Source organism: Oryzias latipes, chromosome 21, assembly GCF_002234675.1.
Source record: "Oryzias latipes chromosome 21, ASM223467v1".
Taxonomy (NCBI): Eukaryota; Metazoa; Chordata; class Actinopteri; order Beloniformes; family Adrianichthyidae; genus Oryzias; species Oryzias latipes.
Window position 1 is genome coordinate 14,547,757 of NC_019879.2, and position 23,859 is coordinate 14,571,615.

At 39.1% G+C, this 23,859-nt stretch overlaps 2 long non-coding RNA genes across 4 annotated transcripts; both read right to left on the reverse strand.

Moving 5' to 3' along the window:
• Positions 1-2,349: 2,349 nt before the first annotated feature.
• LOC111946740 lies at positions 2,350-2,724 on the reverse strand. Its single transcript, XR_002872482.1, has 2 exons — positions 2,678-2,724; positions 2,350-2,587 (listed from the first exon to the last, which is right to left on the reverse strand). It is a non-coding gene; the product is annotated as an uncharacterized LOC111946740 (long non-coding RNA).
• Positions 2,725-9,975: 7,251 nt separating this feature from the next.
• LOC111946799 lies at positions 9,976-12,617 on the reverse strand. 3 transcript variants are annotated; one of them, XR_002872559.1, is made up of 5 exons: positions 12,131-12,617; positions 11,119-11,279; positions 10,765-10,829; positions 10,505-10,660; positions 9,976-10,398 (listed from the first exon to the last, which is right to left on the reverse strand). It is a non-coding gene; the product is annotated as an uncharacterized LOC111946799 (long non-coding RNA). The 3 variants fall into 3 exon arrangements; XR_002872557.1 differs by lacking the exon at positions 11,119-11,279 and having other exon boundaries at positions 12,131-12,611; XR_002872558.1 differs by lacking the exon at positions 12,131-12,617 and having other exon boundaries at positions 11,119-11,340.
• Positions 12,618-23,859: the final 11,242 nt, after the last annotated feature.

Here is a 23,859-nt window from a genome sequence, read left to right on the forward strand (position 1 = left end):
GACGGCCTCTATCTTAGAGGGGTCAGGTCGGATGCAACCTGCCTCGATGACGTAGCCGAGAAACTGAACGGTTGGAACATGAAATTCGCATTTCTCGAATTTTAAATAGAGTTGGTTTTCCAAAAGTCTCTCAAGCACGAGACGTACGTGATGTTCATGCTGGGCCTGATCATGGGAATAGATGAGAATGTCATCAAGGTAGACGAAGATGAAGCGATTAAGGAAGTCACGGAGAATGTCGTTGACCAACCGCTGGAAGACTGCAGGGGCGTTGGTGAGGCCAAAGGGCATGACCAAATATTCATAGTGCCCTAAGGGGGTTTTAAATGCAGTCTTCCATTCGTCGCCTTCCTTGATACGAACCAGATGGTACGCATTGCGGAGGTCTAATTTCGTGAAGATACGGGCTTGTTGAAGAGAGTCAAAAACAGACGTGATTAAAGGCAAGGAATATTTATCTTTGACGGTGATCTGATTTAGTTCGCGGTAGTCGATGCAAGGCCTGAGTGTCTTATCTTTCTTAGCCACGAAGAAAAAACCAGCCCCCACAGGGGAGGAAGAGGGTCGTATGTGACCTAACGAGAGCGCTTCCTGGATGTACTGTTCCATGGCGCTTCTTTCGGGACCGGACAGGTTGAACAGCCGCCCCTTAGGTAAAGGAGCGCCAGGAAGGAGAGTAATGGCGCAATCGTAAGGTCTATGCGGGGGAAGAGCGCTAGCCTTAGATTTGCTGAAAACTGCTTTTAAGTCGTGATAACAAGACGGAATGGAAACCAGATCTACTGAGGCGGGACTCTCGGTATCTATGGGGGGAACACGGGGAACAGCGGACAGTAAACAGTTTGCAAGGCAATAAGGACTCCACTGAGTGACAGATCCCTGAGCCCAGTTAAATTGGGGATTATGTAATCTGAGCCAGGTGAACCCTAACACTATGGGGGTATGGGCGGACTGGGTGATGTAAAACTGAACTGATTCCCTATGGTTACCTGACGTGACGAGGAGAATGGGCTTGGTGCGATGGGTAATACGGGACAGGTGTTGTCCCCCGAGGCCCGAGGCTTCAATGGGGTTTTCTAGGGGCTCTGTGGGGATAGACAAGTGGTTAACTACACGAAAGTCAATTAAGCTCTGTTCCGCCCCAGAATCTACGAGGGCCCTGAGATCATGAACTTGGCGATCGAGGCATAACTTGACAGGTAAATACATGAATTCTTTACCAGAATCTGTGGCAGATAACTCCCCTCGCGGCCTGTCGTCTAGCGAGGGGCTGGGAAGTTTAAACGAACTGGGCATCCCGAGACTAGATGGCCTTTAGCCCCGCAGTAAAAACAGGCTCCAGCTTCGCGTCTTTTGCGCCGTTCCTCTTCTGACAGCCTTGAGTGGCCGATCTGCATGGGTTCCTCCATAGTCTTGGAGGGGACAGGACACTCAGCAGCATAAAGGCCTGGATCGATCGGTGGAGCGTGGATGGACTTAGTCGGGGGACGTGGAGCCGGATGACCTCGTTCTTTTTGGCGCTCACGTATCCTAACGTCCGACCGGAGAGCGGCGGACACCAACTCCTCAAAGGATCGTGCTTCCGGTTGAGAACAAAGGTGGTCTTTAATTTGTTCATTCAAGGACTGGTAAAAAACGCCTTCGAGGGCCAGATCGGGCCAGCCAGCTTCAACCGCTAGAATGCGGAAATCGATGACGTGATCGCTAACAGCACGGTTCCGCTGTTTGAGTGCGAGCAGCCGCCGGGTTGCCTCTTCCTGTTTACGAGGTTGGTCGAATATCAGGCGGAATTCGCCGAGGAATCGCTCGTAAGACAGGTGAGAGATGGGATTGGCAGAGAGAAAAGCTTGGGCCCACTGGAGAGCTTTACTTCGTAGAGAATTAATGACAAGGGTGATCTTACTGTGGTCGGACTGGTAGAATCGGGGAGCTTGTTGACATATTAACTGGCACTGCAGCAAAAATCCTCCGCAGGCTTCCACCTCCCCGAAGAAAGGTTCCGGTTGGAGTCGGATGTTTTCGGTTGCGGACGGCACTCCGGAAGCGGAAGGAGCTGGGACGACAGGAGTATGGACTGTGGCAGGCGAAACCTGGGAAAACTGGCTGGTTAGTTCATGTAAGGTCTGGGTCATACCATCTAGGCGATGAAAGAGATCCTGCTGGGCAGCCGCCATTTGCGACAGAGCGTCCGCTTGACGTCCCAGCATAATGCCTTGTTGGGAAACGGCTAATCTGAGTCCTTCTGGGTCAGCTGGGTTGGGATTATGGCCAGTCCGTTCTGTCATGGCTACAGAACACTTTTCGAACCCAGATGCTGGAACCCAGAAGAAACACAGCGGGAGGCGAGCGTTGGCGGGTAAGAGTTTTAATACGAGGAGCAGAGAGCAGAACGTGAGCAGGTCCAGATGTCGGTTCCGAACTGAAAGACAGAAGTTAGCGGCGTCACTGGTGGATTTCTCCGTAGGCCGATGTTGACGAAGGTGGAGACACTTGATGAGGCAGAGGCTCGTGGTGGGACCGCAGGAGAGGACAGACTGATGAGAACGGCTGGGAACTGATTCGAGCGACCACTCGTGGTACTGGATTCCTGAGGGTGAGTAGAGAGAGAGACAGGTTTAGTCATAGGCTTGACGTAGCAAAAACGAACAATAGCTTGACTTGAGGACCAACTATGCACCATCAGGGGCAACGGACTGGCGAAGACTGATGATCCTGTGGCTCCTTAAGAAGGCGGATGAGGTGATGAGGTAAGTGGTCGCAGGTGTAGAGAATCAGCAGCCAAGCGGAGAGGAGAGGGGGGAGAGGTCCGACAGAGGCACCATATCAAGATCTTTGCCTTTAGAGTGCGTTTTGTGCTCAAAAATCCTTTTGTCACTCAAAAGTGCTAAAAGTGTCAAAAAAGCATTTTGGCTCAAATTCTGATTGTTTTGACTGTACAACTTTAAACGTGACCAAAAAACAATACTTTTTTTGATCCAAAGATGAGATCTTTGCCTTTTGAGTGCGTTTTGAGGCCAACAATCATTTTGTCACTCAAAAGTGCTAAAAGTGTCAAAAACATTTTGGCTCAAGATCTCACAGTTTTGACTGTTCAACTTGAAATGTGAACAAAAAAACAACACTTTTTTTTAATTACTAATGAGATCTTTGCGTTTTGAGTGTTTTTTGTGGCCAAGGTCATTTTGTCACACAAAATTGCAAAAAGTGTCAAAAAAGAACTTTGGCTCAAATTCTGACTGTTTTGACTCTTCAACTTGAAGTGTGACCAAAAAAACAACACTTTTTTGAACCACAGATGAGATCTCTGCCTTTTGAGTCCGTTTTGTGGCCAAAAATCCTTTTGTCACTCATAGGACTAAAGGTTATAAAAGAGCTTTATGGCTCAAATTCTGATTGTTTTGACTGTACAACTTTAAACGTGACCAACAAACAACACTTTTTTCAACCAAAGATGAGCTCTTTGCCTTTTGAGTGCGTTTTGAGGCCAACAATCATTTTGTCACTCAAAAGTGCTAAAAGTGTCAAAAAAAAAACATTTTGGCTCAAGATCTCACAGTTTTGACTGTTCAACTTGAAATGTGACCAAAAAAACAACACTTTTTTCAACTACTAATGAGATCTTTGCCTTTTGAGTGTTTTTTGTAGCCAAGGTCATTTTGTCACTCAAAAGTGCAAAAAGTGTCAAAAAAGCATTTTGGCTCAAATTCTGACTGTTTTGACTGTACAACTTTAAACCTGACCCAAAAACAACACGTTTTTGAACCAAAGATGAGATATTTTGCCTTTTTAGTGCGTTTTGAGCTAAAAGAAAAATCCTTTTGTCACTCAAAAGTGCTAAAAGTGTCAAAAAAGCATTTTGGCTAAAATTCTGATTGTTTTGACTGTACAACTTTAAACGTGACCAAAAAACAATACTTTTTTGAACCAAAGATGAGATCTTTGCCTTTTGAGTGCGTTTTGAGGCCAACAATCATTTTGTCACTCAAAAGTGCTAAAAGTGTCAAAAACATTTTGGCTCAAGATCTCACAGTTTTGACTGTTCAACTTGAAATGTGACCAAAAAAACAACACTTTTTTTTAACTACTAATGAGATCTTTGCGTTTTGAGTGTTTTTGTGGCCAAGGTCATTTTGTCACACAAAATTGCAAAAAGTGTCAAAAAAGAACTTTGGCTCAAATTCTGACTGTTTTGACTCTTCAACTTGAAGTGTGACCAAAAAAACAACACTTTTTTGAACCACAGATGAGATCTCTGCCTTTTGAGTCCGTTTTGTGTCCAAAAATCCTTTTGTCACTCATAGGACTAAAGGTTATAAAAGAGCTTTATGGCTCAAATTCTGATTGTTTTGACTGTACAACTTTAAACGTGACCAACAAACAACACTTTTTTCAACCAAAGATGAGCTCTTTGCCTTTTGAGTGCGTTTTGAGGCCAACAATCATTTTGTCACTCAAAAGTGCTAAAAGTGTCAAAAAAAAACATTTTGGCTCAAGATCTCACAGTTTTGACTGTTCAACTTGAAATGTGAACAAAAAAACAACACTTTTTTCAACTACTAATGAGATCTTTGCCTTTTGAGTGTTTTTTGTAGCCAAGGTCATTTTGTCACTCAAAAGTGCAAAAAGTGTCAAAAAAGCATTTTGGCTCAAATTCTGACTGTTTTGACTGTACAACTTTAAACCTGACCCAAAAACAACACGTTTTTGAACCAAAGATGAGATATTTTGCCTTTTTAGTGCGTTTTGAGCTAAAAAAAAAATCCTTTTGTCACTCAAAAGTGCTAAAAGTGTCAAAAAAGCATTTTGGCTAAAATTCTGATTGTTTTGACTGTACAACTTTAAACGTGACCAAAAAACAATACTTTTTTGAACCAAAGATGAGATCTTTGCCTTTTGAGTGCGTTTTGAGGCCAACAATCATTTTGTCACTCAAAAGTGCTAAAAGTGTCAAAAACATTTTGGCTCAAGATCTCACAGTTTTGACTGTTCAACTTGAAATGTGACCAAAAAAACAACACTTTTTTTTAACTACTAATGAGATCTTTGCGTTTTGAGTGTTTTTGTGGCCAAGGTCATTTTGTCACACAAAATTGCAAAAAGTGTCAAAAAAGAACTTTGGCTCAAATTCTGACTGTTTTGACTCTTCAACTTGAAGTGTGACCAAAAAAACAACACTTTTTTGAACCACAGATGAGATCTCTGCCTTTTGAGTCCGTTTTGTGTCCAAAAATCCTTTTGTCACTCATAGGACTAAAGGTTATAAAAGAGCTTTATGGCTCAAATTCTGATTGTTTTGACTGTACAACTTTAAACGTGACCAACAAACAACACTTTTTTCAACCAAAGATGAGCTCTTTGCCTTTTGAGTGCGTTTTGAGGCCAACAATCATTTTGTCACTCAAAAGTGCTAAAAGTGTCAAAAAAAAAACATTTTGGCTCAAGATCTCACAGTTTTGACTGTTCAACTTGAAATGTGAACAAAAAAACAACACTTTTTTCAACTACTAATGAGATCTTTGCCTTTTGAGTGTTTTTTGTAGCCATGGTCATTTTGTCACTCAAAAGTGCAAAAAGTGTCAAAAAAGCATTTTGGCTCAAATTCTGACTGTTTTGACTGTACAACTTTAAACCTGACCCAAAAACAACACGTTTTTGAACCAAAGATGAGATATTTTGCCTTTTTAGTGCGTTTTGAGCTAAAAAAAAATCCTTTTGTCACTCAAAATTGCTAAAAGTGTCAAAAAAGCATTTTGGCTAAAATTCTGATTGTTTTGACTGTACAACTTTAAACGTGACAAAAAAACAATACTTTTTTGAACCAAAGATGAGATCTTTGCCTTTTGAGTGCGTTTTGAGGCCAACAATCATTTTGTCACTCAAAAGTGCTAAAAGTGTCAAAAAAACATTTTGGCTCAAGATCTCAAAGTTTTGACTGTTCAACTTGAAATGTGACCAAAAAAACAACACTTTTTTTAACTACTAATAAGATCTTTGCCTTTTGAGTGTTTTTTGTGGCCAAGGTCATTTTGTCACACAAAATTGCAAAAAGTGTCAAAAAAGAACTTTGGCTCAAATTCTCATTGTTTTGATTGTTCAACTTGAAATGTGACCAAAAAAACACTTTTTTTTAATTACTAATGAGATCTTTGCCTTTTGAATGTTTTTTGTGGCCAAAAATCGTTTTGTCACTCAAAAGTGCTAAAAGTGTCAAAAAGCATTTTGGCTCAAATTCTGACTGTTTTGACTCTTCAACTTGAAGTGTGACCAAAAAAATAACTTTTTTGAACCACAGATGAGATCTCTGCCTTTTGAGTCCGTTTTGTGGCCAAAAATCCTTTTGTCACTCAAAGGACTAAAGGTTATAAAAGAGCTTTATGGCTCAAATTCTGATTGTTTTGACTGTACAACTTTAAACGTGACCAAAAAACAATACTTTTTTAAACTACAAATGAGATCTTTGCCCTTTAGAGTGCGTTTTGTGCTCAAAAATCCTTTTGTCACTCAAAAGTGCTAAAAGTGTCAAAAAAGCATTTTGGCTCAAATTCTGACTGTTTTGACTGTACAACTTTAAACGTGACCAAAAAAACAACACTTTTTTTTAATTACTAATGAGATCTTAGCCTTTTGAGTGTTTTTTGTGGCCAAGGTCATTTTGTCACTCAAAAGTGCAAAAAGGGTCAAAAAAGCATTTTGGCTCAAGATCTAACAGTATTGAATGTTCAACCTGAAATGTGACCAAGGAAAAACACTTTTTTGAACTAGAGATGAGATCTTTACCTTTTGAGTGCGTATTGTGGCCAACAATTATCTTGTAACTCAAAGGGCTAAAGGTTATAAACGAGCATTTTGGCTCAAATTCTGACTGTTTTGACAGTACAACTTGAAACGTGACCAAAAAACAACACTTTCTTGAACTACAAATGAGATCTTTGCCTTTAGTGTGCGTTTTGTGCTCAAAAATCCTTTTGTCACTCAAAAGTGTTAAAAGTGTCAAAAAAGCATTTTGGCTCAAGATCTAACAGTTTTGAATGTTCAACCTGAAATGTGACCAAGGAAAAACACTTCTTTGAACCATAGATGAGATCTTTGCCTTTTGAGTCCGTTTTGTGGCCAAAAATACTTTTGTCACTCAAAGGGCTGAAGGTTATAAAAGAACTTTATGGCTCAAATTCTAATTGTTTTGACTGTACAACTTTAAACGTGACCAAAACAACAACACTTTTTTAAACGACAAGTGAGATCTTTGCCTTTAGAGTGCGTTTTGTGCTCAAAAATCCTTTTGTCACTCAAAAGTGCTAAAAGTGTCAAAAAAATTTTTTGGCTCAAGATCTCACAGTTTTGACTGTTCAACTTGAAATGTGAACAAAAAAACAACACTTTTTTTAACTACTAATGAGATCTTTGCCTTTAGAGTGTTTTTTGTGGCCAAGGTCATTTTGTCACTCAAAAGTGCAAAAACTGTCAAAAAAGAATTTTGGCTCAAATTCAAACTGTTTTGATTGTTAAACTTGAAATGTGACCAAAAAAACAACAACACTTTTTTAAACTACAAATGAGATCTTTGCCTTTAGAGTGCGTTTTGTGCTCAATCTACTTTTGTCACTCAAAAGTGCTAAAAGTGTCAAAAAAACATTTTGGCTCAAGATCTAACAGTTTTGAATGTTCAACCTGAAATGTGACCAAGGAAAAACACTTTTTTGAACTAGAGATGAGATCTTTACCTTTTGAGTGCGTTTTGTGGCCAACAATTATTTTGTCACTCAAAGGGCTAAAAGTGTAAAGGAGCATTTTGGCTAAAATTCTGACTGTTTTGACTGTACAACTTGAAACGTGAACAAAAAAACAACACTTTTTTAAACTACAAATGAGATCTTTGCCTTTAGAGTGCGTTTTGTGCTCAAAAATCCTTTTGTCACTCAAAAGTGCTAAAAGTGTCAAAAAAACATTTTGGCTCAAGATCTCACAGTTTTGACTGTTCAACTTGAAATGTGAACAAAAAAACAACACTTTTTTGAACTACAAATGAGATCTTTGGCTTTAGAGTGCGTTTTGTGCTCAAAAATCCTTTTGTCACTCAAAAGTGCTAAAAGTGTCAAAAAAGCATTTTGGCTAAAATTCTGATTGTTTTGACTGTACAACTTTAAACGTGACCAAAAAACAATACTTTTTTTGATCCAAAGATGAGATCTTTGCCTTTTGAGTGCGTTTTGAGGCCAACAATCATTTTGTCACTCAAAAGTGCTAAAAGTGTCAAAAAAACATTTTGGCTCAAGATCTCACACTTTTGACTGTTCAACTTGAAATCCCAGCCAGCAAAGCCAAGTGGGCCCCATATGGTTTAAAGATGGGCAGAAAATGTGGGCCCCAAATGGTTTTGTCCGCAGTTTCCATGGTGGCCCCAACTGTGTCTGCCCGCATAGGCTTGAAGTGGGTGCTGAGTGGGTGTCAGTTAGGCCCCAAGTGGGTAAATAATATTAGAACCCATGTAGGGCCCATATATTTGCCCATGTGGGCTGGAAGTGGGATAAAAACAGGGCCCATGTGGGTCCCAACTGGGTAAACTACCCAAGACCCACTTTGGCCCCACTAATGTGTCTATCAGTATCCTATATGGGTTGTATGTGGGACCTAAATGGGCTTTAATGTGGGCTATAAGTGGGTTTGTCCGCAGTTTCCGTGGTGGCCCCAACTGTGTATGCCCGCATAGGCTTGAAGTGGGTGCTGAGTGGGTGTCAGTTAGGCCCCAAGTGGGTAAATAATATTAGAACCCATGTAGGGCCCATATATTTGCCCATGTGGGCTGGAAGTGGGATAAAAACAGGGCCCATGTGGGTCCCAACTGGGTAAACTACCCAAGACCCACTTTGGCCCCACTAATGTGTCTATCAGTATCACATATGGGTTGTATGTGGGACCTAAATGGGCTTTAATGTGGGCTATAAGTGGGTTTATCCGCAGTTTCCGTGGTGGCCCCAACTGTGTATGCCCACGTAGGCTTGAAGTGGGTGCTGAGTGGGTGTCAGATAGGCCCCAAGTTGGTAAATAATATTAGAACCCATGTAGGGCCCATATTTTTGCCCATGTGGGCTGGAAGTGGGATTGAAACAGGGCCTATATGGGTCCCAACTGGGTAAACTACCCAAGACCCACTTTGGCCCCAATAATGTGTCTATCAGTATCTTATATGGGTTTTATGTGGGACCTAAATGGGCTATAAGTGGGTTTGTCCGCAGTTTCCGTGGTGGCCCCAACTGTGTATGCCCACATAGGCTTGAAGTGGGTGCTGAGTGTATTTCCTGTAGGTCACAAGTGGGTAAGTAGCATTAGAACTGACATTGGGCCCATATTTTCACCCCTGTGGGTTAGAAGTGGGATTAAAACAGGACCCATATGGGTCCCAACTGGGAAAAGTACACAAGACCCACGTTGGCCCCACTAATATGTCTATCAGTATTGCATATGGGTTTTATGTGGGACCTAAATGGGCTATAATGTGGGCTATGAGTGGGTTTGTCCGCAGTTTCCATGGTGGCCCCAACTGTGTGTGCCCACATGGGCTTGAAGTGGGTGGTCAGTGGGTTTCCTGTAGGCCCCTAGTGGGTAAGTAGCATTAGAACCATACTCATAGTTAACCATAACTCGTAGTTCTTCATCTGTGGGCTGGAAGTATGATTGAAACAGGGCAAAGATGGGCCCCAATCAGGTAATCATCCATGACCCATTTTGGCCCCACTTAAGCATCAATTAGTATTGCATATTGGGTTAATGTGGGACCTAAATAAGCCACCATGTGGGCCATGAGTGGGTTTGTGCAGTGTTGCCATTGAGGTCCCACCTGTGTTTTCCTACAGTGCTATATACCAGTGAACCATTATAGGGTCTTCTTTTCCATCTAGCTTTCCTAAAACCCAAATGAGAAGATTCTGTAAAATCCCACTGTTTCACAACATAATTTTCCAAATGACGTCAACAAAATGCTTTTAAAATGTTTCAATTTAATAAAAGAAAATAAATTATCCTGATCCTGCATTGTGAAAACGAGATACAAGACCATGGCAAGGTCACCCAAAGGTTTAACAGATAACACACAGGATCTAACATACAACAGTTAATTAATAAAATAAAGAACTACTTCACTTGGTACAGTACAATATGAACAACCTTAATGTGTGCCAATTATGTGACGAAAAAATAAATAAATCCAGTAAAACAAAATACTCATAGCATCCTTGACGGTTCCTGAGAACAAGCTCCATCGGCTTGATATTCAAGCTCTCTTTGAGTCCTTATAGCTCGGTTTCCTCCCCTGTCACGAGCTCCAACAAACCATTTGGAGAGGCCCTTCTCCACTTCCTTTAGTGGGACTGGTTGGGTGATGTCATTTTTTCTTCACTGCCCCTAAAAAGAAATCACAAAAAACAAAGTATTCATTTTAGCCTGGGATTAAACTTACTAAATCATTTGTCAGTGATGAATATAAATTAATAAATTCAACTCTAATTACCATAGAAGACATCAAAAAGACGCAGTTAGCAGAATTTATTCTCTCCATGACGTCCAAACAGGTTATATTGCAGAGCCAACTCATTGGACATGAGGAAGCCCATCATTCTTCTGGTTGCATCGTCCAAGAGTCCCCAATTACTCCAACCACAGCAACCTTTTTAAATAGAGAAAATATCACAAGATAGAAAGATGCAGTTAAACGTTAACAGCTTAATTACATATATAAATAATAAAATAAAACTTTAAGTATAAACTTACAACTGCTGACATGAAATCTATATCGGCGAGTCTGTCACGACAACTTGAGTGAAGCTGCAGGTGACCTGACCAACACAAGGGACAAAATAACTAAACTCTGAAATAACCATTCCCTGAAGCAAGTGTTCAAGTAACTCTAGGATGATAAATAAAATTACGTTTACTCTAAATATATATATATATATATATATATATATATATATATATATATATATATATATATATATATATATATATATATATAAAGCATAATTAAAACTATTAAATACTTCCAGAAACTCAATACAGGGGCCTATACCCTGTTATTTCTAAGCCCTTAATAGTAAGCAACATCCATATATATGATAATATTACCTTTGGCACACACACAAAAGGATTTTTTTGATTAAATATTGGTTATTATCCTGCGTTTTTTTCCAAACTGGAAATAACAGGACTCATCCTCTGAGTCACCGGCTTTCGCTCTGTGTGTGTGACGTCAATCTCGGCAGATGGAGTCGGCCTCGGCAGCGTGTCTGCGTTTCTCCCAGGAAAACAAAAAAACATTCAAACTTCTGCAAAGATGGATGTGCATATTGTGCATATAAAAATAAAGCGCTTTTGACAAACATTTTTGCTCTGCGGAGACAGTGGGTGTGTGTCTGTGGGCAGTGCCGGCAGCGCAGACTCTCATGAACGGGACCGTTCTCAATAATGTGTTCTTCACGTCAGCTCATGAGAAGAACCCGCTCGATTTTAGAGGAATACTCGCGAATGGGTCGAAATACCGCTTAGGTGTCATTTTGTGAGGAATCAACATTATAATACACTAAAAAGCTAAAACAAAAAAGAGTTTGCATTTTATGGATCTAAACTCGCCGCTGGACTGATTAGTATTCATTCATTTTTACCGAGAAATTCCGGTCATTTTTCAAAATAAGATCATTCAGACTCATAATAAAACGAACTAAAAAAACATTTCACACAAAACCTGGCCAAATTATATATGGCCAAAACAAGTTATCCCCGCAAGATCCAAATAGAAACCACTAAATTGGACGGAAACCCGCCGAATCTGGCAACTCTGTTACTAGGATGCGCTTCCTTGTTTGACGCCTCGGTGAAACGCCGACACACACTGGCTGGATGATCGGTGACGCGACCCTATACTTGTCATCATGTCTGGAAATAAACCTTCTGCACGTGGAAACTAGTTGTCTGCCCGTTTGTGACACCGGCTTCTTTCAAATGCAAAAGCCGCTGTAACGTGGATGGATTCAACTGCAGGACAGAACAACACTCCCGAGCTGCGCATGCTTTTATGAACCACATTTATCATCGCCAGTTAGAGCTGTAAACAAAACACAAAACCAAAAAGGTATCTTACCTTGATATCAATAAATGGCCTGGATGAATGGTGCGACAGAAGTGCAGAATCTCCTTGCGTTGACGGACCAGGACGACTGACTGAATCCGTATCAGGAAATGAGCGGGAGATTCAAAACGCAGCAACCGTCCAATCAGCAACGCCTGCTTACCACTTTGAACTCCTTAAACCACCCTGCTTGCCCTTTGAGAAAAATTAAAACTTTAATTCTATTTTTTTTTTACTTTTCAACAGTCAAAATGGGTTTTTGTAATAAGGCAGGTTTCTACTCCAATAAAAAAGTCATTTTATTTACATATTAAAATTTTCTATAAAAACTAGACTAAACCAATCCAGCATATGAACACATTTTATTTCAGTAGTAGTGTCAGGTAAGTTTGCATGACAGATGTTAAACTATTTTTGTAAGCTAACACAAGTAAAAGAAAAAATAGCAAATTGCTCTTTATGCTCATTGTGATTAAATGGTAAATGGCGTATATAGCACTTTTTACCTTCTTTCGAAGGCCCAAAGCGCTTTACAGTCACAGGTCCATTCACCCATGCACACACACATGGCGGCTCCGCTGCCGAACACTGGCGCCAACCTCCCACCAGAGGCAAGGTGGGGTTCAGGGTCTTGCCCAAGGACACTGCGACACATGGGCATGCAAGGCGGGAATCATACCTGCAATCTTACGATCATGGGTCGACTGCCCTACCGCTGCACCACCGCCGCCCCATATTAGTGCAAAGGTGTTACTACGAAGGGGAATATTCTGCTGTGTTCCAACCAATTTCACATTTAAATACTTCCAACATAATTCCAAAAAAAATTAATTAAAATTGCATGCACTAAATTAGATGAACTAAGGGAATTATTAGATATTCACCTCACCCAGCTCACTCTGTTAAAACAGAAACACTGCAAAGCGTGAGACACAGCGCAGAGGACAGCATCACGACACATTCACCTTTCCCACAGCTAGACTGCCACAGTTAAAATAATGTCAAAAATTAATAACTGAAATGCAACCAAAGACCACCATCCAAATAAATGTCTAATAACTTGTAATCTGCAATCTAATTGCCTGCAATTCTTATTCAGCTGGCCTGAGCCCACTGATGGGTTGCAAGTGCCCTTCTGCAGGGCCCTGAGATTAAATCTGTGTTGTTTGTTGATTGCAAGTTACAGGGAATAAAAGTCTTGGTTCATTTTGTATGCACTAAAACTGGGTGGATTGAAAAAGGTTAAAAACTGCTGTGTTTCACAAAACATACTGTATATAGCATTAGTTTTCTGTGTTTTAGAATTTAAGTTAGGGTATAGTAGGTGTAGGTACCAAAACTATTCAGCCTGCAATTACCGTTGGAGGTCCTTCAGGGTCCTGGGACTAATGCTGACGTCACATTTTTTTTAATGGCTGTCCGTTGGTCCGGTGACGTGTCAGATTGTGATAGGACAAATTACAATACTGGTAAATGGTAAATGTCGTACACGGATACAGAGCTTTTCTACCTACCTTGAAGGCCCAAAGTGCTTTACAGTCATAATTCCATTCACCCTTTCACACACATTCACAGACTGGTGGTGGCTCCGCTGCCGAACACTTGCGTCAACCTTAAAAAACAGAGTTAAGGTGGGGTTCAGTGTCTTGCCCAAGGACACTTCGACACATGAGCGGAGCACAATGATTCCTCTTTTTCAAAACGTTACCTTGAGACCTTTGCACCCCTAAGCATTGACTGCATATGCATACATGGCCAATAAAAAAACCTTGAACCTTGAAGCCAGGCTTGTTCTGAATAGGACAGCAACACAACAAATGTGTTATGTTCAAACAAAGTTACCACTTCATCTTAAACTGTGTCGTTAAAAACTTGAATCTGTGTTGGATCCACTGAGCACCAATGAAAAAAGTAAATATTTTTAATAAATAGGAAAGCCAGACAGAAGACTAGATGGTTGTATGGTGCCAAAATTGGGACAAGTGGTCACCCTACTTGTATCTAATTGCTTACTGCTACATCCTCAAAATCTCAGCACTTCCTCTACAAACTACCAAAACTCTGGACAGGAAAAAATAAATGTCATAATTGTCCAATATTGCAAATGCAGGTTGGTCTGGGTAAAACATGGTAAAATATTAAAATGTATGTCTATTTGTGGTTCATCAATTTAGCCAGTGTTAACAGCTGGACTGATGAGAATTAGAAAAGCTGTGATTCATATTCAATTTGGAAAGAGTCTTCAGGGGTTCTGTCATTTTACTCATCTTCTTGGATTTTAAGCATATGTCTAGTAACAGAATACAAAACAACCTTTTAAAATACCTGCCTATATGGTTAACCCATTAGCACTCTTAATGTGGTACTCATGTGGGCCAAACCATATGGGTCCCACATACAGTGTCCCAGTTACAGAGCAGGTCTTCTTTGCCCACCCGGGCTCTTTATCAGGCCTATATGGTTAGCCCATGAGGGCTCCTCATGTGGGACCAATGTAACTTATTCCACATGGGTCCTACATACAGTGGCCCAGTTACAGACCAGGTCTTCTTCCCCCACCTAGATCCTTTAGCAGGCCTATATGGTTAGCCCATGAGGGCTCCTCATGTGGGACCCATGTAAGTTATACCACATGGGCCCTACATACAGTGGCCCAGTTACAGAGTAGGTCTTCTTCGCCCACATAGACCCTTTATTGGGCCTATTTGGTTAGCCCATGAGGGCTCCTCATGTGGGACCCATGTAAGTTATACCACATTGGTCCTACATACAGTGGCCCAGTTACAGACCAGGTCTTCTTTGCCCACCTAGATCCTTTAGCGGGCCTATATGGTTAGCCCATGAGGGCTCCACACCTGGGACTCATGTGGGCAAAACCATATGGGTCCCACATACAGTGTCCCAGTTACAGAGCAGGTCTTCTTTGCCCACCTAGATCCTTTAGCGGGCCTATATGGTTAGTCCATGAGGGCTCCACATGTGGGACCCATGTAAGTTATACCACATTGGTCCTACATACAGTGGCCCAGTTACAGACCAGGTCTTCTTTGCCCACCTAGATCCTTTAGCGGGCCTATATGGTTAGTCCATGAGGGCTCCACACGTGGGACTCATGTGGGCCAAACCATATGGGTCCCACATACTGTGTCCCAGTTACAGACCAGGTCTTCTTTGCCCACCCGGGCTCTTTATCAGGCCTATATGGTTAGCCCATGAGGGCTCCTCATGTGGGACCAATGTAACTTATTCCACATGGGTCCTACATACAGTGGCCCGGTTACAGACCAGGTCTTCTTCCCCCACCTAGATCCTTTAGCAGGCCTATATGGTTAGCCCATGAGGGCTCCTCATGTGGGACCCATGTAAGTTATACCACATGGGCCCTACATACAGTGGCCCAGTTACAGACCAGGTCTTCTTTGCCCACCCGGGCTCTTTATCAGGCCTATATGGTTAGCACATGAGGGCTCCTCATGTAGGACCCATGTAACTTATACCACATGGGCCCTACATACAGTGGCCCAGTTACAGAGTAGGTCTTCTTCGCCCACATAGACCCTTTATTGGGCTTATTTGGTTAGCCCATGAGGGCTCCTCATGTGGGACCCATGTAAGTTATACCACATGGGTCCTACATACAGTGGCCCAGTTACAGACCAGGTCTTCTTTACCACCTAGATCATTTAGCGGGCCTATATGGTTAGCCCATGAGGGCTCCACACCTGGGACTCATGTGGGCCAAACCATATGGGTCCCACATACAGTGTCCCAGTTACAGACCAGGTCTTCTTTGCCCACCCGGGCTCTTTATCAGGCATATATGGTTAGCCCATGAGGGCTCCTCATGTGGGACCCATGTAAGTTATTCCACATGGGTCTTACATGCAGTGGCCCAGTTACAGACCAGGTTTTCTTTGCCCACCTAGATCCTTTAGCGGGCCTATATGGTTAGCCCATGAGGGCTCCACACGTTGGACTCATGTAGGCCAAACCATATGGGTCCCACATACAGTGTCCCAGTTACAGCCAAAGTCTTTATGGCCCAGATGCAACCCATATGGGCCTTACTTGGCTGACCTACATGGGTTCTAGCCCACATGGTTCCTTTGTAGGGCCCTAACAGGTAACCCATGTGGGGGGCCAATGTGGGGCCAATGTAGGCAAAACCTAATGGGGCCTTCAAAGTTTACCCAAAATAAACCCATGCCCAGTCAGTACCCACATAGCCCACCTCTTTCCCAGTTGGGGCCCACGTGACATTGCTGGCTGGGATGTGACCAAAAAAACAACACTTTTTTTTAACTACTAATGAGATCTTTGCGTTTTGAGTGTTTTTTGTGGCCAAGGTCATTTTGTCACACAAAATTGCAAAAAGTGTCAAAAAAGAACTTTGGCTCAAATTCTGACTGTTTTGACTCTTCAACTTGAAGTGTGACCAAAAAAACAACACTTTTTTGAACCACAGATGAGATCTCTGCCTTTTGAGTCCGTTTTGTGGCCAAAAATCCTTTTGTCACTCAAAGGACTAAAGGTTATAAAAGAGCTTTATGGCTCAAATTCTGATTGTTTTGACTGTACAACTTTAAACGTGACCAAAAAACAACACTTTTTTCAACCAAAGATGAGCTCTTTGCCTTTTGAGTGCGTTTTGAGGCCAACAATCATTTTGTCACTCAAAAGTGCTAAAAGTGTCAAAAAAAAAACATTTTTGCTCAAAATCTCACAGTTTTGACTGTTCAACTTGAAATGTGACCAAAAAAACAAGACTTTTTTCAACTACTAATGAGATCTTTCCCTTTTGAGTGTTTTTTGTAGCCAAGGTCATTTTGTCACTCAAAAGTGCAAAAAGTGTCAAAAAAGCATTTTGGCTCAAATTCTGACTGTTTTGACTGTACAACTTTAAACGTGACCAAAAAATGAATACTTTTTTGAACCAAAGATGAGATCTTTGCCTTTTGAGTGCGTTTTGAGGCCAACAATCATTTTGTCACTCAAAAGTGCTAAAAGTGTCAAAAAAAACATTTTGGCTCAAGATCTCAAAGTTTTGACTATTCAACTTGAAATGTGACCAAAAAAACAACACTTTTTTTAACTACTAATAAGATCTTTGCCTTTTGAGTGTTTTTTGTGGCCAAGGTCATTTTGTCACACAAAATTGCAAAAAGTGTCAAAAAAGAACTTTGGCTCAAATTCTCATTGTTTTGATTGTTCAACTTGAAATGTGACCAAAAAAACACTTTTTTTTAACTACTAATGAGATCTTTGCCTTTTGAATGTTTTTTGTGGCCAAAAATCGTTTTGTCACTCAAAAGTGCTAAAAGTGTCAAAAAGCATTTTGGCTCAAATTCTGACTGTTTTGACTCTTCAACTTGAAGTGTGACCAAAAAAAAAACTTTTTTGAACCACAGATGAGATCTCTGCCTTTTGAGTCCGTTTTGTGGCCAAAAATCCTTTTGTCACTCAAAGGACTAAAGGTTATAAAAGAGCTTTATGGCTCAAATTCTGATTGTTTTGACTGTACAACTTTAAATGTGACCAAAAAACAACACTTTTTTAAACTACAAATGAGATCTTTGCCCTTTAGAGTGCGTTTTGTGCTCAAAAATCCTTTTGTCACTCAAAAGTGCTAAAAGTGTCAAAAAAGCATTTTGGCTCAAATTCTGATTGTTTTGACTGTACAACTTTAAACGTGACCAAAAAACAATACTTTTTTGAACCAAAGATGAGATCTTTGCCTTTTGAGTGCGTTTTGTGGCCAACAATCATTTTGTCACTCAAAAGTGCTAAAAGTGTCAAAAAAACATTTTGGCTCAAGATCTCACAGTTTTGACTGTTCAACTTGAAATGTAAACAAAAACACAACACTTTTTTTTTTAATTACTAATGAGATCTTAGCCTTTTGAGTGTTTTTTGTGGCCAAGGTCATTTTGTCACTCAAAAGTGCAAAAAGTGTCAAAAAAGCATTTTGGCTCAAATTCTGACTATTTTGACTGTACAAATTTAAACCTGACCCAAAAACAACACGTTTTTGAACCAAAGATGAGATATTTTGCCTTTTTAGTGCGTTTTGAGGCCAACAATCATTTTGTCACTCAAAAGTGCTAAAAGTGTCAAAAAAACATTTTGGCTCAAATTCTCACTGTTTTGATTGTTCAACTTGAAATGTGACCAAAAAAACACTTTTTTTTAACTACTAATGAGATCTTTGCCTTTTGAGTGCGTTTTGTGGCCAAAAATCGTTTTGTCACTCAAAAGTGCTAAAAGTGTCAAAAAGCATTTTGGCTCAAATTTTGACTGTTTTGACTCTTCAAATAGAAGTGTGACCAAAAAAAAAAAACACTTTTTTGAACCACAGATGAAATCTCTGCCTTTTGAGTCCGTTTTGTGGCCAAAAATCCTTTTGTCACTCAAAGGGCTAAAGGTTATAAAAGAGCTTTATGGCTCAAATTCTGATTGTTTTAACTGTACAACTTGAAACGTGACCAAAAAACAACACTTTTTGAAACTACAAATGAGATCTTTGCCTTTAGAGTGCGTTTTGTGCTCAAAAATCCTTTTGTCACTCAAAAGTGCTAAAAGTGTCAAAAAAAATTTTTGGCTCAAGATCTCACAGTTTTGACTGTTCAACTTGAAATGTGAACAAAAAAACAACACTTTTTTTAACTACTAATGAGATCTTTGCCTTTAGAGTGTTTTTTGTGGCCAAGGTCATTTTGTCACTCAAAAGTGCAAAAACTGTCAAAAAAGAATTTTGGCTCAAATTCAAACTGTTTTGATTGTTAAACTTGAAATGTGACCAAAAAAATAACAACACTTTTTTAAACTACAAATGAGATCTTTGCCTTTAGAGTGTGTTTTGTGCTCAATCTACTTTTGTCACTCAAAAGTGCTAAAAGTGTCAAAAAAAACATTTTGGCTCAAGATCTAACAGTTTTGAATGTTCAACCTGAAATGTGACCAAGGAAAAACACTTTTTTGAACTAGAGATGAGATCTTTACCTTTTGAGTGCGTTTTGTGGCCAACAATTATTTTGTCACTCAAAGGGCTAAAAGTGTAAAGGAGCATTTTGGCTAAAATTCTGACTGTTTTGACTGTACAACTTGAAACGTGAACAAAAAAACAACACTTTTTTAAACTACAAATGAGATCTTTAACTGTAGAGTGCGTTTTGTGCTCAAAAATCCTTTTGTCACTCAAAAGTGCTAAAAGTGTCAAAAAAACATTTTGGCTCAAGATCTCACAGTTTTGACTGTTCAACTTGAAATGTGAACAAAAAAACAACACTTTTTTGAACTACAAATGAGATCTTTGCCCTTTGAATGCGTTTTGTGGCCAAAAATCCTTTTGTCACTCAAAAGTGCTAAAAGTGTCAAAAGAGCATTTTGGCTAAAATTCTGATTGTTTTGACTGTACAACTTTAAACGTGACCAAAAAACCACCCTTTTTTCAACCAAAGATGTGATCTTTGCCTTTTGAGTGCGTTTTGAGGCCAACAATCATTTTGTCACTCAAAAGTGCTAAAAGTGTCAAAAAAGCATTTTGGCTCAAGATCTAACAGTTTTGAATGTTCAACCTGAGATGTGACCAAGGAAAAACACTTCTTTTAACCACAGATGAGATCTTTGCCTTTTGAGTCCGTTTTGTGGCCAAAAATCCTTTTGTCACTCAAAGGGCTGAAGGTTATAAAAGAACTTTATGGCTCGAATTCTAATTGTTTTGACTGTACAACTTTAAACGTGACCAAAAAAACAACACTTTTTTAAACTACAAATGAGATCTTTGCCTTTAGAGTGCGTTTTGTGCTCAAAAATCCTTTTGTCACTCAAAAGTGCTAAAAGTGTCAAAAAAGCATTTTGGCTAAAATTCTGATTGTTTTGACTGTACAACTTTAAACGTGACCAAAAAATGAATACTTTTTTGAACCAAAGATGAGATCTTTGCCTTTTGAGTGCGTTTTGAGGCCAACAATCATTTTGTCACTCAAAAGTGCTAAAAGTGTCAAAAAAACATTTTGGCTCAAGATCTCAAAGTTTTGACTGTTCAACTTGAAATGTGACCAAAAAAACAACACTTTTTTTAACTACTAATAAGATCTTTGCCTTTTGAGTGTTTTTTGTGGCCAAGGTCATTTTGTCACACAAAATTGCAAAAAGTGTCAAAAAAGAACTTTGGCTCAAATTCTCATTGTTTTGATTGTTCAACTTGAAATGTGACCAAAAAAACACTTTTTTTTAACTACTAATGAGATCTTTGCCTTTTGAATGTTTTTTGTGGCCAAAAATCGTTTTGTCACTCAAAAGTGCTAAAAGTGTCAAAAAGCATTTTGGCTCAAATTCTGACTATTTTGACTGTACAAATTTAAACCTGACCCAAAAACAACACGTTTTTGAACCAAAGATGAGATATTTTGCCTTTTTAGTGCGTTTTGAGGCCAACAATCATTTTGTCACTCAAAAGTGCTAAAAGTGTCAAAAAAACATTTTGGCTCAAATTCTCACTGTTTTGATTGTTCAACTTGAAATGTGACCAAAAAAACACTTTTTTTTAACTACTAATGAGATCTTTGCCTTTTGAGTGCGTTTTGTGGCCAAAAATCGTTTTGTCACTCAAAAGTGCTAAAAGTGTCAAAAAGCATTTTGGCTCAAATTTTGACTGTTTTGACTCTTCAAATAGAAGTGTGACCAAAAAAAAAAAACACTTTTTTGAACCACAGATGAAATCTCTGCCTTTTGAGTCCGTTTTGTGGCCAAAAATCCTTTTGTCACTCAAAGGGCTAAAGGTTATAAAAGAGCTTTATGGCTCAAATTCTGATTGTTTTAACTGTACAACTTGAAACGTGACCAAAAAACAACACTTTTTGAAACTACAAATGAGATCTTTGCCTTTAGAGTGCGTTTTGTGCTCAAAAATCCTTTTGTCACTCAAAAGTGCTAAAAGTGTCAAAAAAAATTTTTGGCTCAAGATCTCACAGTTTTGACTGTTCAACTTGAAATGTGAACAAAAAAACAACACTTTTTTTAACTACTAATGAGATCTTTGCCTTTAGAGTGTTTTTTGTGGCCAAGGTCATTTTGTCACTCAAAAGTGCAAAAACTGTCAAAAAAGAATTTTGGCTCAAATTCAAACTGTTTTGATTGTTAAACTTGAAATGTGACCAAAAAAATAACAACACTTTTTTAAACTACAAATGAGATCTTTGCCTTTAGAGTGTGTTTTGTGCTCAATCTACTTTTGTCACTCAAAAGTGCTAAAAGTGTCAAAAAAAACATTTTGGCTCAAGATCTAACAGTTTTGAATGTTCAACCTGAAATGTGACCAAGGAAAAACACTTTTTTGAACTAGAGATGAGATCTTTACCTTTTGAGTGCGTTTTGTGGCCAACAATTATTTTGTCACTCAAAGGGCTAAAAGTGTAAAGGAGCATTTTGGCTAAAATTCTGACTGTTTTGACTGTACAACTTGAAACGTGAACAAAAAAACAACACTTTTTTAAACTACAAATGAGATCTTTAACTGTAGAGTGCGTTTTGTGCTCAAAAATCCTTTTGTCACTCAAAAGTGCTAAAAGTGTCAAAAAAACATTTTGGCTCAAGATCTCACAGTTTTGACTGTTCAACTTGAAATGTGAACAAAAAAACAACACTTTTTTGAACTACAAATGAGATCTTTGCCCTTTGAATGCGTTTTTTTGGCCAAAAATCCTTTTGTCACTCAAAAGTGCTAAAAGTGTCAAAAGAGCATTTTGGCTAAAATTCTGATTGTTTTGACTGTACAACTTTAAACGTGACCAAAAAACCACCCTTTTTTCAACCAAAGATGTGATCTTTGCCTTTTGAGTGCGTTTTGAGGCCAACAATCATTTTGTCACTCAAAAGTGCTAAAAGTGTCAAAAAAGCATTTTGGCTCAAGATCTAACAGTTTTGAATGTTCAACCTGAGATGTGACCAAGGAAAAACACTTCTTTTAACCACAGATGAGATCTTTGCCTTTTGAGTCCGTTTTGTGGCCAAAAATCCTTTTGTCACTCAAAGGGCTGAAGGTTATAAAAGAACTTTATGGCTCGAATTCTAATTGTTTTGACTGTACAACTTTAAACGTGACCAAAAAAACAACACTTTTTTAAACTACAAATGAGATCTTTGCCTTTAGAGTGCGTTTTGTGCTCAAAAATCCTTTTGTCACTCAAAAGTGCTAAAAGTGTCAAAAAAGCATTTTGGCTAAAATTCTGATTGTTTTGACTGTACAACTTTAAACGTGACCAAAAAATGAATACTTTTTTGAACCAAAGATGAGATCTTTGCCTTTTGAGTGCGTTTTGAGGCCAACAATCATTTTGTCACTCAAAAGTGCTAAAAGTGTCAAAAAAACATTTTGGCTCAAGATCTCAAAGTTTTGACTGTTCAACTTGAAATGTGACCAAAAAAACAACACTTTTTTTAACTACTAATAAGATCTTTGCCTTTTGAGTGTTTTTTGTGGCCAAGGTCATTTTGTCACACAAAATTGCAAAAAGTGTCAAAAAAGAACTTTGGCTCAAATTCTCATTGTTTTGATTGTTCAACTTGAAATGTGACCAAAAAAACACTTTTTTTTAACTACTAATGAGATCTTTGCCTTTTGAATGTTTTTTGTGGCCAAAAATCGTTTTGTCACTCAAAAGTGCTAAAAGTGTCAAAAAGCATTTTGGCTCAAATTCTGACTGTTTTGACTCTTCAACTTGAAGTGTGACCAAAAAAACAACACTTTTTTGAACCACAGATGAGATCTCTGCCTTTTGAGTCCGTTTTGTGGCCAAAAATCCTTTTGTCACTCAAAGGACTAAAGGTTATAAAAGAGCTTTATGGCTCAAATTCTGATTGTTTTGACTGTACAACTTTAAACGTGACCAAAAAACAACACTTTTTTCAACCAAAGATGAGCTCTTTGCCTTTTGAGTGCGTTTTGAGGCCAACAATCATTTTGTCACTCAAAAGTGCTAAAAGTGTCAAAAAAAAAACATTTTTGCTCAAAATCTCACAGTTTTGACTGTTCAACTTGAAATGTGACCAAAAAAACAAGACTTTTTTCAACTACTAATGAGATCTTTCCCTTTTGAGTGTTTTTTGTAGCCAAGGTCATTTTGTCACTCAAAAGTGCAAAAAGTGTCAAAAAAGCATTTTGGCTCAAATTCTGACTGTTTTGACTGTACAACTTTAAACGTGACCAAAAAATGAATACTTTTTTGAACCAAAGATGAGATCTTTGCCTTTTGAGTGCGTTTTGAGGCCAACAATCATTTTGTCACTCAAAAGTGCTAAAAGTGTCAAAAAAAACATTTTGGCTCAAGATCTCAAAGTTTTGACTATTCAACTTGAAATGTGACCAAAAAAACAACACTTTTTTTAACTACTAATAAGATCTTTGCCTTTTGAGTGTTTTTTGTGGCCAAGGTCATTTTGTCACACAAAATTGCAAAAAGTGTCAAAAAAGAACTTTGGCTCAAATTCTCATTGTTTTGATTGTTCAACTTGAAATGTGACCAAAAAAACACTTTTTTTTAACTACTAATGAGATCTTTGCCTTTTGAATGTTTTTTGTGGCCAAAAATCGTTTTGTCACTCAAAAGTGCTAAAAGTGTCAAAAAGCATTTTGGCTCAAATTCTGACTGTTTTGACTCTTCAACTTGAAGTGTGACCAAAAAAAAAAACTTTTTTGAACCACAGATGAGATCTCTGCCTTTTGAGTCCGTTTTGTGGCCAAA